At 38.1% G+C, this 15,698-nt stretch overlaps 1 protein-coding gene across 16 annotated transcripts in view; it reads right to left on the reverse strand.

The window, feature by feature from the left end:
• Nucleotides 1-15,698, reverse strand: part of PTPRM (protein tyrosine phosphatase receptor type M) — a 482,698-nt gene that overhangs the window by 422,918 nt on the left and 44,082 nt on the right. The window lies entirely within an intron of this gene.

A 15,698-nucleotide genomic window follows, 5' to 3' on the forward strand; every position in this document is an offset into this window, starting at 1 on the left:
AAAAGCTACATTCGTCATGCAACATTTTACTATATAAATACTGGAAACAAAATCTAATAGATTACTACAAGAATCCTGGGTTTTCCATAAGGGAATCTCATGCTGTATCATCACATATGAAATCTAAATCCTGTCATGCACAGTGAGATTCTTATTCCTCCTCAGAGTACAAATGTCTGCAAGAATGCAACCTGAAATAAGTAATTATTTTAATGCAATCAGAAATATTATCTGCAAAACTCTTGCTAGGTGCCTTGTATTTTAAAGGGTTTATCAAAAAGGAAAGCTGGATTATCTCTAGGGATCAGTCTTTTAAATTAATATCTTTTATATTCTAAATAATGTAGGGTAGCTAAGTAGCAGAGAAATTGGAAAATTTATGAGTAACATTATAGATGGTTATAAAATATTAACCTTTCAATTTTTTTTTCCTTGAAGGAATCCTGCTACCTATTCTTTTTACATTCACAGTAAAATATCTGCAAATACTCATGATATTCATTCTCATATTTCAAAAAACAGCTTTTCTATATTAACATTAAATGCGCAATAGCACCTATCTGGGAGCATAAACACCCGTATGCTACACGCAGTTTCTATTCAAAAAATAAAGGTGAAGACCTAAAGCAGTCACATTGATCAGCACAGCTTCATAACTGAATATAACCAATTCCTCAGTGTAATAATAGACAATATGACAAATTTCATATTTTCTAGAATAGGGCATCAGAGATACATGGAAGGTGCACGCGCTTGCAATATCCCTCCAATACCAGACTTCTCTCTGTCTTCACAATCTCTCCCATAGCAGCTCAATGTGCAAGACTATTAAATAGACAGCACAAACGTACAGACACCTGAAAACGAAGTCCTAGCCAGTGATATATTTTGTCTTTCTTCACATACCAACACACTTCCCAGAAGACCAGCTGCAGCTTTGCCCTCGACTGTGCTACATACGAAGGAATAAGAATCATCTCTTGTTCTAATAAAACACCCTCCCTTAAAGGAGTTCCATTAGGCAACCCCTAGGGATAAGATTATTCCTTGAGATATGTCTATGTTCAAATCAGGAGGCTACAATGATAGAAGACAACAGATGCACACGTTTTTGTCCTACCACTAAAGAACAAACCTATTATAACTGTTCACGATCCCTGAATAAACTAACACACATTGCTAAAGTCCTTCAACAATCAAAATCTACAGCTGATGAGCTTTCAACTCACATTATTTTCAACAAGATAAAACAAAGCAACACACACACTTTACAACCGAACACACTACATCTGGTCTTCGGTTTGCAGGTGGGTACCCTCTGCTTAAAGAATCTTGTAGAACTTTATTTAAATTTTTATAACTGCACGAAGAAAGTGCATTACAACAACTCTACAAACTGTTCTATAACAGGAACTGAAGCACACAAAGAGGGAAGTAGCAGAATTTTGGAAACCTTCATTTTCTTTTAATTCTTCCTATCAATGCTGTTTGTATCTTCTTTTTAGTGGGTTTGAGTAGATAAAGATTATCTCCTATTCCAAATAACTACCTACTCTTGCCACATCAAGATTTAAATTATATACCTGCTCTTACAGCAAGAAATAGAACACTTGGCCATAGATTTCTGATGAATTCAGTATTTCCTTTTTAAAATTATTTCCTTCTCTTCCTTAGAATACGCAAATAAAAAAGTAAACCTCCACCCAAGTGTAAGCTGAACACGTATAAAGGGACAATGACTTGAATCATCCAAGAGCTTTAGATAGCTCTTTCCCAGTTGATGGTCTCCCCAAGTAGCAACAGATTTCAAGTTGAAATATCTGCATATTTTCAGTGCTCTTAATCAAAAGCCTATACTGATGTATACCATTAAAATTAACCATAATTATATCTATTTAAATCTGGCCTTATTTGAGAGCACTCTAGGTGTAAGCGATCAGTGATCGCTTTTGCAAAAGAAGAGCTTCCTCCCCCATCTTCAAAGAGAAGGTCTGGATGAAACAGAGGGGGAAGCTGAAGGTCAACAGTACAGTAATGGGAAAAAAGGCACATATTGCTTACTGGTATCAACATGAAAGGTAGGATTTTTGGTGAATACATTAATTTGGAACTTCCCTCCTGCAGCGAGTCACACAGTTACTGTGGTTCTTCTGAGAGCTTACTCTCACTCTTAGCAAGAGCATCAAGCCATGCATCACCTTGTCCCCTCTCAGAGACTATCACCAAGGCATGTCTTGTCTTCACTTAATGACTGAGATGGCCAGCTTTTTAACTCCTCTCCATCTCTTAGTTAGAGAATATGCAAAAAATAGGTAGAAATTTTCACCAAGGACTCTTTCCTCCACAACATGAGCTTCTATCTTCCTAGATCTCTCAGGAAGAATGCCTAATCTGTAACACTGACTTGGAAAATGCATGAACACTCACACTTGGCCTATAAAGGAAGCTGTTTTGCACTGCACTTTCCAATGTCTTTACTAAGATCCCAGCTGAGCAAAACACAGTAATAACACAGAATAAACAAGAGAGTCTGGAAGATTATTTTATATGCAAAGTATATTTTGATAGTGGTACTGTGATTGTAGTAAATTCACAAAGGAATTATAGAAGCAATAAACTGAATACCTGCACATTCTTGGGTTTCTTTGCTCCATTAAAAAAAAATGAATCCTGAATGATACTTGCATGAGGTCAATGCTCAATTAAATCTGAAGTGTTCCTTTCATGGCTTACTTTATAATTCTGCTAGAATATACAGCATATAAAATGAGTAATGGAGCTCATATTTGTATTCTGTCATTCTATATTAGGGTTGTGTACAGAAATCAAGATCTAAACAGTTAGTGATGAGTGAGGTGAAGACGGGAAATGAAAATGTCAAATACAGGAAGAAACTGTTAAATGGCACCAAGTGCCTGGGTGAGGTGTTTGTCTATCCATGTGCTGCTTGTCTTTCTCAATCTATCATCAGAAAGGACAAGGAACCTCAGGAGGGATGAATGTCCTAAGTCAGAAGGATGGAGTGGTCTACATCCTTGACTGCCTCAGGCAATAGCATGCTTGCCCTAAACCGTCAGTTTATGGTCTTCACTGCAATCTGCCTCCTGTCAATGTGAAATTCAGAAATTGGAATATGATGTGACTTCTAGCCTTCAAAAATAAAGAGTATACCTTTTTTCAAATGATAAAAAACGGAACAATGATTACAGGCATTTTCTGGGGGGATCACAGCATGGGAGGGAACACACATTTCAGTAGACTGGTTTGCCCCATTTTTCACTTGAGCTAATGCTGATAGCTAAGAGACTGACTGGAAGTGTTTGGCCCAAATGACCATCTGCCCATGAAAGAAATATGGGCTAGAAAATGAAAGGAAGTCCTAATGGAAGTGTGAAAGAGAGAAGCAGCAGTGCCATTACTATCACTAAGAAAGGACTGGAATAACAGAAGCCTAAAGTTGATCAGAATAGTTAAAAATGAAAACAGAGAGAGAGAAACTTGCTAAAGTTTCTGCACGTCAGTTCAGCTCTTCTGTTTCACAGTAGGTAAAGAGATGATGAACAGGAGGGAAACTACCAGGTTGTACATTTAACATTGCTCTTGGAGATAATACAGCACAATAGTGTTGATTAAAAGACCATAGGGCACCTGCATGTAAAAATAATGCAAACATGAACATGTTAGGTAATCTCAGTTTGTCCTAATTCTCCTTTTCTAAAGCATATATATTTTTTAAATATGATGCTGAAGGGCCATTCAAAGTGGTAGAAAAGGAGAAAAAGAGAGTGTTTGAATAAAGTGTTCAGTTCTGAACAGCCACTCCCCTTATACAGCGTGAAAGCTCACTGAGAGGATTACATCCTATTTCATCAGAAATAGTGTTTTAGATTTTATTTTGTAAAATCTTTCTTATACCTGAGGATTTCAAAAGAGTTATTTTTTTACAGTTGCTAAGGATATTTTATAAATCAAGGCACATTATAAATATTGAATATTCTGGAATATTTACAATACCACCACAAATCTTGACAGAAATCAACCCACAGTTATCCACTGACACAAAGTCAAAGCATAGATCTGACTGTGTTTCACCAGAAGGGTCCCTAAAATTCATGACCCTTTAAAGAAGTCTGGATCATACTGGAGTCTTGCACTGACATTGTTCAGTAAGAGAGTTCTTATTAATCTACCATGCAGCCAGCTAATCAAACTGATTTTTTTTTCTTGTGATACCGAGTCTATCCAAAACACATACCTGATCAGACTCAGACCTTTATTGCTAGGTTTTAAAAACGGACCAGAAAATACATCCTAGAAAAATACAGAGAGGAGCAACATGGGGGAAGGTAAGGAAGTAGAAGTGGAGAAGCAATACATTATTTAAAATCTCCCATAAAGACTTAATATTTAGAGTCAGTTTAAAATTTTAAAATAATTTCTATAACCTGCACAGATTGCCTGCACATAAACCACCAATACAAAATTTCACAACTGTTATTTCCAGAAGCACCCAGTAGATCTATTTCTGCTTTCACTGATGTCCACAGTGAGACTCCCATTGAGTTCAATGGCAGCATAGTTAGATTGTAGTTTAAAGCATCTGAGACCTGACTTTACAGGCACATGACAAGTATCAATGTTGGTCTCTGTGGGAATCTTCAGGCATCTGAAGTCTTGTCACTGTTTCATTTCTGGGTTTTACATGTGACACATAACTGGAAATTATGCTAAAGCAGAGGCTACTGCTACTCTTGTGCAAAACTAGAGGTTTCCCCGTCTCCTAACAAGACACACAAGCCCAGACGACCACATGCTGGCAATTTAACAACAGACAGAATAGGTGAAAAGGATACTGAAAATATAAGCGTGACGCCCGGGCCGGGCTGTGGGGATTCACGCCCAATTACCAGGTGGTTTAGGCAGGAATCCAGGCAACCTTCCTCCAGCGCAGTTACTACCAGCATCAGAAAGGACTTTTTGAATGGCCTCCAGAATCTAAAATGGTTGCTGACAGAGGCGACCTTAGCAGAGGTATATGCTTTAAATGCAATACAGTCATCAGAAGCTGACTGCTTATTTCTTACGAGGTTTTATCCCAAGTCAGGCCATGTTTTCACCTTATCCCTCACATGTGAGCACTGCTTCTGACTTAGCATGTATATATACACAGGAAATTAAGTGGATGCTGGAAGACCATTACACAGCATGATGGTATCTCTTCCGGATTTCTCTAATGGTGCTGCTTGGTACAAAGACAGTAAATATTAATGTGTCAATAATTTAGAAATTTGGAAGAATTTAACTTTGGCGATACGGAAAAGTGTTTAAATGGAAGGTAATTCAAAGAAAGCACTGTTTACACATTGGTTTAATTTTTAGTCTTACTCCTGTTATTTGATCATATTAGGGAAAAGGAGCTGAAGATGCAGTGTCAGGCAAATTCTCTCACTTTTGGAATTTTTTGTTTTTTAAATATGCAAAATTGTCTTAATATCTCCTCACAGTCCCAAGATTTTTCTGCTTACAGTTCCACTTACAGACACAAAAACATATGCATATATATCCTCACAGACCAATAATGTGGTGTGATATCAAGTAACAGCATACTGAACTCCCTTCTCCACCCCACAAAAACACTTGATAAAGAAGTTATCGGCCTCACAGCCCCAGTCCTCAGAACACAAGCCCTAATAGGGGACTGGCTGCCACGAGCCATGTTGGTCAGCCCGTTTCTTAAGAGCCACGGGCCAATTCCCATGGGCCACAGGAGGAAACAGAAGTCCAATCTTCAACATCCTGAATAAAGACTACAGCTACTGGGCTGCTGAACTCTACCAAGGGGATGAAGTGGCATTATCTCCTGTTCCTCTTCACTGCTCTGGTCATCTTACTTCTTTCACACTGCAAACACCTCCTAAATTCATAATGATCAGCCAAAACAGCATCTTCCGGTGAATAAATTATTTGCCGACCAAAAAAAAAACCAAACAAAAAAACCCAGCATCCCCCTCCTCACCCCACCCCCAGTTTGTGAAAACATCTGCTGTGGATCTGGCATAGTTCTGTGCTCAATTTTAACATCTTTACTCATGTTATAAAATATCTTACTCTTGAAATCTTACTAGGTGCATTTTCAAGTCATTGCCCCAGGGGATTACCGATCAAAAAAAAAAAATCCAAACCGCCCCATGATTCAGCAGACAAGTTGTACTGGTAGTATCTCAAGAAGCGTACTGGAGACGCTCCACTGCCCCTGCTTGCTCTGACCACTTCTGGCTGCTCTTTCTGACTCCTGCAAGTTCCCTTGACTCGGACCCTTCCCAGGATATTCCTCATCTCTCAGCAGCCCCCTCTGGCCCTCACCTCCTCCATCCATTCCTTCCAAGGACTGGCTTTCCATAGGAAAATAGGGCAAAATACGCTTATTGAGGCTCACTGATAATGTTCTTCCAGCATGGAAAGAAGGGAAGAGAAGAAAAAAATAAAGGAATTTTTAGGAATTCCCCAACAGTCTCTCAGTACCTACCTTCCCAGAAAAAAATAGAAAATAAAACGTAACTAGGACTGTCATTCTCCCTCTACAAGCTCAGTACTCAATATGGGGAAGAAGGGAGAAAGCCCCAGGTGGAGGGTGGGGGGGGGAAGAGGAGGAAGAAATAAGCAGCCTTTGTGCCTTATGACACCAAATTTCTATCACAGCGGGGCTGATCTCCATTTACTCTACTCAGATGAAGCTTCTTTATAGAACACTTCATATATGGCAGGAGATTATTGTTCGCCATCCATCAAAGACAGAGAGATTTTTTTTTTAGCCCAATAGATTTATAGACAGAGCTCTACTGAATGCATGTAATAAAACTGTTTCTCATTTAGCGGATTATTCCCATGTGCAGAAATAGCATCCCCAATGTAAAAGTAATTCAGCTTTACCCTCATCCCACCGTAACTATATATCTGCCCTAATAGTATGATCATCACTGACCACATCCAAGTTGCCTCAGGTAATATGAATTTGCAATGATCTTATGAGACTAAGAATAATTTAATTCGAAAGAAAGAAAAAGCCACAGAAGATACAAGTAAATGGCAAATTGCTCAGCTGTTCCTTCTGAATGCAACAATCATAGAAGGAACAGCTCATTTTCAAGACAGCAAGAGAGTGCTGAATGAAAACTGGATCTTACATTCTCCCCCGCCTCAATAGGTAAAGCCAAAGAAGGTTTACAAGTATCTTAAAAACAGAAAATGCAACTTTTTTTTATTCAGCCCAGTGGACAAAAATCATGACAGCTTTTCCAGATTTGCAGATTTCTATTATAAAATATTCTGCTTGGTTTTAATGTGTATCTTGTGGGTTTTTTTAATTATTATTGTTATTGCTTACTATTCTCCACATTTGGATACTCTTTTCAAAGCCTTAGCTAAAGCTCCCTATTGGGAAAATTATAGCCAGGTAGTGCACAAAGGGAAGCATTAACAGTCACAAAACTGATAACGTAATTGTGCCAATTTTAAATTTACATATACTGTGGTGTTGCTTTCACCCCAGCTGCTCTGAGAAAGTTGCTTAAGGTTCCAGTTAATAAAAGGTCAGTCTTTTTTGTTTATTTTTGAATGTCAGAGGAAAGCCCAGGGCTGTAACAAAGAGCTCTGCAAACGCTGCAATATGGGAGCAAAGAGTACAGTTTGTGGGGGGGCACCCAAACTAGTGACCACTTGGGAGAACCCAAACCCTCCTGCTCCCAGGGTGATAGCGAAGACGGGTCCACTGTGAGGCCACGTGCCAGCACACGGAGCTGCTGCAGGCTGGGATTCTCTCCTCTCAGTGCTGTTACCGAAAACCTGCAAATCGTACGTTGCGTTTCCACAGCCGCCTTCTACCTGCTTGCACCATTTCTAATCATCTATTGCTTTGGCAAGTCAGAAGCAGCTTCTGCACTTTTCTGAGCAAAATCAATCCTTATTATGAAGATGGGGCATTTCAGGTTCAGATCAGCAATCTATCAAACTTCATCATCCAAACAGGTGACCCAGAAATTTCACCTGCAATACCAAGCACAAAGGTTACATTGATCTATCCCATATACTCCATCTGCCAGCAAAATCAACTACACAACTGACCTGAATTACGCTTTCCACACTTAAAGGCTGCTTTCAATTAGAAGAAACAAACGAGCAAACAAACCAACCCCCAGATACTATCAAAAAGAAGATATTAAAGGAAAGCTGGAGATGAAAGACTTGGAGAGGACACAAAGGGCAAAATAAGCAAAAAACAGATGCTGCAATAGCTGTGGCCAAAAGAAAAGATACTTTAAGAGAGAACATAAGAACAACAAGGAATACATGGAAAAAGAAGGCAAGGAGAAGCAGCAAATGTAATACAAAGAATATAGCATGGGGAAAAAGATAAAAGCAAAGGCTACCTTGGAGTGGAGAGGAAAAGAAGGGACAAACCAAGGCCAGCAGAAATGACATCAGCCTTTTTAATAATCAGAAGTCATTACAAAATTCATGAAATCATATTAATTTAAATATTTTAAATCAAGTGTATTTCAAATTTTCTACTTCCTGAAAGCAAATGAATTATTTTCCTCTCTTATTTATGCACAACCAACACAGCACACTTACTTTACATAATTGTTTAAAACATTTCTTGAAATATGAATTTTGCAAAAGCAAGCCAAATACCACATGGCATAACTGCGAACCATAATCAAAATATATTCTAACAGATAAAAATAATCACACTTGAAGAAGGCTTCTAATGTTCTACAGCTGGAACAAAATAACGATATATGTATTATTTTGTAGGTAAAAGCAAGCTATAAGGTAAGTTCCAAAACTCATCTCAAATATCTGAAAACATGCACATTGTTTCAAACAGAATCATGCAAAAAGAATCAGACAACAAGCTGCTGAGTGCCCTAAGCTAACCACTTCCATATAGAAAAGCCTCACTGAATAAAACAACTATAACGCTATATGAAAACACTACACATCAGTAAGACTTTATACCATGCCTAGGTCGTGTGGACTCAACATTACCTTAAAGATCGTTGTTTATTTCCTGAAAGTACAGCTGTATTGCTCTATTGTCACTGTAACCTGTGTACAACATTTAAGCACAGGGACTTGGCTTTCCTATTTCTTCCTTGAGAATTAATGAGCCCACAGAAATATCTTTAAATAAAAAGACAGATTAGGTTTGATTTCCATTACCTATTTCTCCTTTTACAGCTATGTAAATCAGAAGGTGAAAAAATTTACCACCAAAACGAGCACTCCAATTTCTAGTATTTAAAAAATATTGACTACATTTGAGCCAGAAGAAATGGTGTGTAATTTTAGGAAAAACTTTCATAAGAAATTCTTTCAAAGCAGGAGTTTTCTTTAAATATCTTACCTTCTTAACTTGGAAATATTTTTTTCCTTTGAGATGACAGATAGAATAAGATACATCATAAAATACTAGGCTCTAAGAGTTCATTAATTTGATATTCTGCATTTGGGAAATATCTTTTCATTATTCACCCAGCTCCTAACATTATAAAGCACACTATAAACTCAGACTAGCTAACACAAGACCTCACTATTAGGATGCAATTTGGCTACTTAAGAGATGCACAGATTCTCCATCAACCTAAAAAGAAAGTCAGAGCACCAAGGTTAGAATGAGATTGTGGCAACTCAAATTATGGGTGCCATAACTTCAATAGACAGACAGCTATAATAAGCATTTTTATTACATTCAGCATTTTAAATCAATTCTCATGAAAGAAAAGAAGTAATTAAATACTGAACAGATAAAAAGCAAAAAAAGAAGCTTGGAAAAAGTCTGAAAAAAAATTTTTTTATTCTTCTTGCTATTTTATTCCCTGAATCCAATGCCACTTCAGCATACAAAGCCGTAAGCTAGCTTTTCTTGCCCCAAAATTCTATTTTCTGACTCTTCTATTGTCTAGCTGCTGACAGGAAGACACTGCTAAGCAATGCAATCAGCCTCTGAAGGCAGGCAGGGTAAGAGGAGGAAACTGTAATAGGAAGAAAAGAATCAGAAGGTAAATTCAGCAAGTTTAAAGATGAAAATCAGTGTCTTTGCAGAATGAGAAAAATAAACTACTATACTTTCATCTTGATCCATAATATCGGTAACAGGAGGTGGTCATTCAAAAGTACAGAAACATTGAACTAGGTGTCATAACCTGCACGTTTGTAAGCTAGTCTGTCTTACAGCAACTGTATTTCTTCCTGTGCCCTTCCACTGAGGGGAAAAGAGAAGCCATAAAGACTTGAAATATTCCAGAACAAAGTCAGAAAGGCAATGTAGCAACCACAGCCAAATCAGCTTTGTGCTTCATCTGTGCGTGGCCAAGATATAGCGTTTATTTTTCTTTAAATGTGAACATTGAAATAACCACTGATGCCTGTCGCTTCACCATATTAGACAGCTGATGCTGAAACATACCCCACACCGGGAAGTCAATCTGATTTCTGTGCAAAACTCTGCAGTCTCTGTACCATCAAGTTACATGTCAACCAATTCTCTTCCATCTACTTGGGCTACCAATGGCACTGACATAATCCCAGAGTAGACAGGCAATTATTTACATAAAAGTTCTCCTTTTTTCTAGAAAGCTTTAAGTCACACTGCTGCAGCCGCAATAAATATGGCAGTACAGCCTAAGCTCCAGTTATATAGTGGATAAAGAGCTAACATGGTGTTTTCTGATTTTCTATGCACCCTGCAAGACCTCTCCAGAAGCATGGAAGCTCTGAAACGTTTTCATAATAAAATTATATTTGAACAGTTGATATCACTGGTAAGGAGAAGTTTACATAAATGGTCAGTTTTTACACAATAAACATATTAAAAAAATTAATAAATATATGCTTGTAGAACTCCATACAGAGCTCCCTCTGATCTTAAATGACAAACCCCTTTCATTCATTTATCTGAAATGATTTTTATGTTGTTGGGTCTTTGTGCCAGTGCCATGATTACCCCAATAGGACTCTTATCTGAAATAAGTCTTCAGGTCTGCCTATAAAAATAGTACGTGTCTGTCATTAACCACTTTGGCAGGAATAGAGCTATTATATCTGGTCTATTTAGAAGGGCAGAGGCATGCTACCCGGATGTAGATGAACCCGAAAGATTAAAGGAATCTAAACGTAAATTCAAGCAGATTTTGCTAGTTTTGATTTCCAATTAAGAACGCAGGGTACATAAGAAGCCCATGCACAGAAAAGAGCACTGATACATGACAGAATCCCACCTTGCTATGCAGGATAGCTATACTTTCATATCAGTTAATACGTTATTTCAGGGTAAGAAAGAAAATCAAGGAGGCCAAATTCCTTCCCACCCACCCCTACATTCTGTCCAAGAGGGGAGTTGCTTGGTCCTAGCAAGGAACAAGATAAGACTGTCCCCAACTAAGTCACCGCAACCCTCCCAGTAAAGGGAGATCAGGCAAGAGTATATTTTGGCATGTGGATTGATAGCCTCCAGGCCAGCCATGACCTACTTTCATTTTTATGCAGGATCAGCAGGAAGCACCCAACTACCCACTGCCTGCAAGGCAGAGCTATTGGCAACTCTTCTACCGTGGGACACACGGCCACCCACAGCCGAAGGGTTCAGGAAAGGATTTTCTCGTAGACAGGGCAGAACTCACATTGGCTACAGCTATCTCTGCTCTGTACCAGAAAAAGGGAAAGGAAGATGGGCTGCACAGTCTAATTTTCATTTGTTGCAACTTAGGCAGCTCTATTAATTCTTATAGGTGAGGTGAAGGGAACTGGACAGCCAACAACCTGATCTCAAAAGTAAAAGCTGACAGGAGGCTGATGGGCCAGGAGACAAAGTCTGTGGCTGCCTCTGCACACATCACAGGTGTGACCTGCAATGAAAAGTAGCCTAAGAGACTTTGGGCTCTGGGGAAAAATGGGGCAGAAACTATTTGGCCATGGTGGATGACCTCTCCTAACTCTGTGCAACACAACTCTTAAATGGGACTTTCCACCATTCAGTCCTATGTGAATGTCCTCTCTACATTTCCTGTCTCTGCATGTGAGCCAAACAGGAGAGCAAGGTTGATCATTTCAGCTACTACTGCACTTGCATTGTTTTTCTGAAAGCATTATTCAATAACTCATTACATTCAGTAGCACCTTAAAATAAAATAAAAAAGCAAAATATAGCTATAAATTCTCTTTTATCTCTATGATGTTAAAGGCACAATAATTTTCACATTTAATACACCGCATAAGTTATAAATTAAATCAAGTGCTAGAATTTTTAAGAGTTCTCATTTTAAAAACTAGTTCTTCAGCACAGAAATGAGCGGCTCCTTCTAAAAGCTGACGAGGAACATAAGAACTGTCCTGCTTCAGTACAACCACCTTGTTTCATAAGCACCAGACATTTGAAATGCATTTTGCATTAATAATAATTATCTAGACCCATTCAACTATGAAAAATAAAATTGAGCTCCTTTCATTATAAATTTGATATCAGATGTGTTATGATTACATTTAATGTAACAACCTAGGATGTTTCTTAGTCATGTATGCATATAAAGCTGTTCAGAACGAAGTCCTAGAGGGATTCGCAAACACAAATGCTAGCAAGCACTCCGAAAGCGCCTGTCTGTTGCTATATATGGAAATAAGCAGAAAAATTTTTGGAAGTTTCTTTGTAGAGCTGAGTTTCTTTTAACTTGGTAACAACAAAAACATTTAGGGAATACGATATATTTTTCTGTTGTATGAGTCACTTAATACAAATGCCAAGAATACACAGTATTACTCCAATTTACGTAAGCTGCAATGCTGATTTACTAGCTTAAAGGTACAAGACAGCAAAACTGTCATTTGGCTCTAGACTATCACCATGGTCTGCTTTAGTTGACTGCTCTGCCAACATTCCTGTCACTGGCATGCTGCAGCCTGATGCAGCAGAGGCTAAGCCCCAGCTTTGAGCAAACCGAGCTCTATTATCTCCTGGCCTCAGAATGTGCCACATCAGAAATGTGATGGATTAATGAAACGCTGCTACTACTAATTGCTGACACCAGGGTATTTAGGGCACTGAGGCAATCACAAGAATATAAATAAATAAATAAATAAATAAATAAAAAAGAAAGAAATAGAGAAAAAGAGAAGGAGAGAGAGAAAAAAAAACCTTCTTGCTTCCCTCTACAGTACCTTAATCAGTCTTGCTATGTCCTGTTGTGAGAGAGCTCTAACCATATGCTTTATCACCTGGTCCCACGCAAAGTAAGTTTTTTCCACATTAAATGTTCTTTGGCTTCGCAGCTGTAACACTGACACTTAAGCCAAACATGAAGAATAAAGAAATATTCTTACATCTACTTCCTACAAAAGTGCATAATACGGGAAGAGGCTAACGCAAATGAGAAAGTCTTAAACCATATAAAACCAGTGGCCTGATCCTGGAGGGGTGGTGGTGGGGAAAATCTTCACAAGTTAACCGATCAGCCTTACTTTTACTGACATAAGAAGCAAAGTTTGGTATTGGAGAGAAAGGCAGACAGACAATTTCACTCAGTCCAGACCACAGTTTACTTTGCCAAATAACACATTTCATTGTCATGACCTGTAAATGAGGTGGGTTTTTTGTTTTGTTTTGGATTTTGGGTTTGTTTGGTTTGAGGTGAATGACCAGGAAAAAGTCCCTAAATCCATAGGAATCTCAGCAGCTAATAATCAAGAGTGCTGAGCTCTTCCAAGCACTGATTTACTCACTAAAAACATAAATTTATCCAGATTTAGAGAACTCAAGAAGTTTGTGCTGAAAACGCTTAAAAAAAAAAAAAGAAAACGAACGTTTCCTGATTACAATAGCCAAATTACAGAGAAGTATACGATAGATACTCTTCATAGCTAAAGACAAAATTCCAGTCATTTTCCGTGATCTGCCAAAACACCAACATGCATATTCACTGGGGCAATCCCAACCGATAAAAGGCAGGTGAATAGCAGAGATGGACCGTCACCACAGAAAGGAGACAAACTAGTAAACTAAATGGCTATTCAGTGGAAACGAGGAAGCAAGCTTAGACACCCCCTCCACCCCACGCAATGAGACAATATGACTCCTAAGAGGACAAGGTAACCCCTGTACAGAAACCAAGATTAAATTTCACGAGAGAAACAACAGCTGACAACAGATATTTTGACCAGGACAAAATATTAACGTTTATGTGGCCTGCTTCTGAGTTGAAGGCAAATAACGACCCATTAATAAAATGTGCATATTGACTAACTCTTCTCGATTCTGTGCAATGATATTGAGACACAAACATCCACTGCTGAATTTCAACTGATAAAATACTAACATAATAGTGATTTTTCAGTACCGTAGAGAGTTCATGATTTCTAGAGTTTGGTCAGCCAACCTCTCCAACTGCCGCCATCTGTCAAACACTAAAGCAGTGGCAAAAGGCAGCATTTCTGCAGCAAGCAAGCGCGGAGACTGCGACTGCAAGTTACAGCCCAGCCTCAGCCTCTAATGGCCAAAGCTTAAAACTAACCAGGATTTTTCTTTTTAAAAAAAAACTTTGCTGCACAACGTGCTCCATATATTGCAAGTGAAACAAGCACACATGCCACAGTATTGAAAGCCTGCGTAGCCTCATAACCAGTCCAGTGTCATTACTGTGGTTTGCTATGGCAAATCTAGTGGTTCTTCATCACCAAAAGTAGTTGAAATTAGTCCCCCTCACCAATAAATTACTGCCCATAACACTCACTTTCAGCAACGTAAGAACCTGAATTTTGAAATAAGCATTCTCCGAGACAGCACTGCTGTTTTATCTCAGAGAATGCCTACTGGTACTAAACAAAAATACAAACAACAAAACTCTAGCAAAAGTGATATTAAAAAGATTTGCTACCTCTTATCAGTATTACATAGTAAAACCGGACGTTAACTACTTCTTCTCGGGTTTCCAAGAACTTATCAAAGTGAAAAAATGCAAAAAAGCATTTGCTGACTTCATTGGTCCACAGATGAAAAACAAAAAAGGGAAAAATGCATCTGTTGAAATGCTGATTTCTTTGTTACTTCTCTCACCACACACAATTCTACTAAACTATCATTCATATGTTCTTACACATGTATTTTTCCATATTTTTTGCTTTTTCAGTGATGAAATTCCATATACTTGTCTTAATTTCAGTGATAGCCCACATTAATTTTGATTGCAAGATCAGATGATACTGTTTTAAGATTAAAAAAGGAATTAAGATGCTTTGTTCTGGAAAAAATGCAAAAGTACAAACACTTGCTGTACATTTCTGAATATGCATTATAATAGGCTGAAAAAGAATTTCCGTAAGTCCAAAGTTTTATCAGTGTGATTACAGTGCCAGTTAAATTTCATGTTAAACATACTGTATTGCTTTCTTAAATCGACATGTTTATGAAAATTTTAACACTTGGGAAAGACTGATGCAGTGGAGGCAACCTCCAAGTATCAAGATTCCTCGAAATAGTACAGTGTGTAGTCTTTGCCACAGGTTACTAATGTCCAACCCAGTCACACAACTTCTGTCTGTCACTTCCAAACACATATTTGGAGAAGAGAAAATTACTGAAGATAAGATTACTGGACAACTCTGAAACAGTACATTGAATTTATGCAGAAAAATAATTTTGAATTTAAAAG

The sequence above is a fragment of the Dromaius novaehollandiae genome, chromosome 2 (assembly GCF_036370855.1).
Source record: "Dromaius novaehollandiae isolate bDroNov1 chromosome 2, bDroNov1.hap1, whole genome shotgun sequence".
NCBI classification, from domain to species: domain Eukaryota; kingdom Metazoa; phylum Chordata; class Aves; order Casuariiformes; family Dromaiidae; genus Dromaius; species Dromaius novaehollandiae.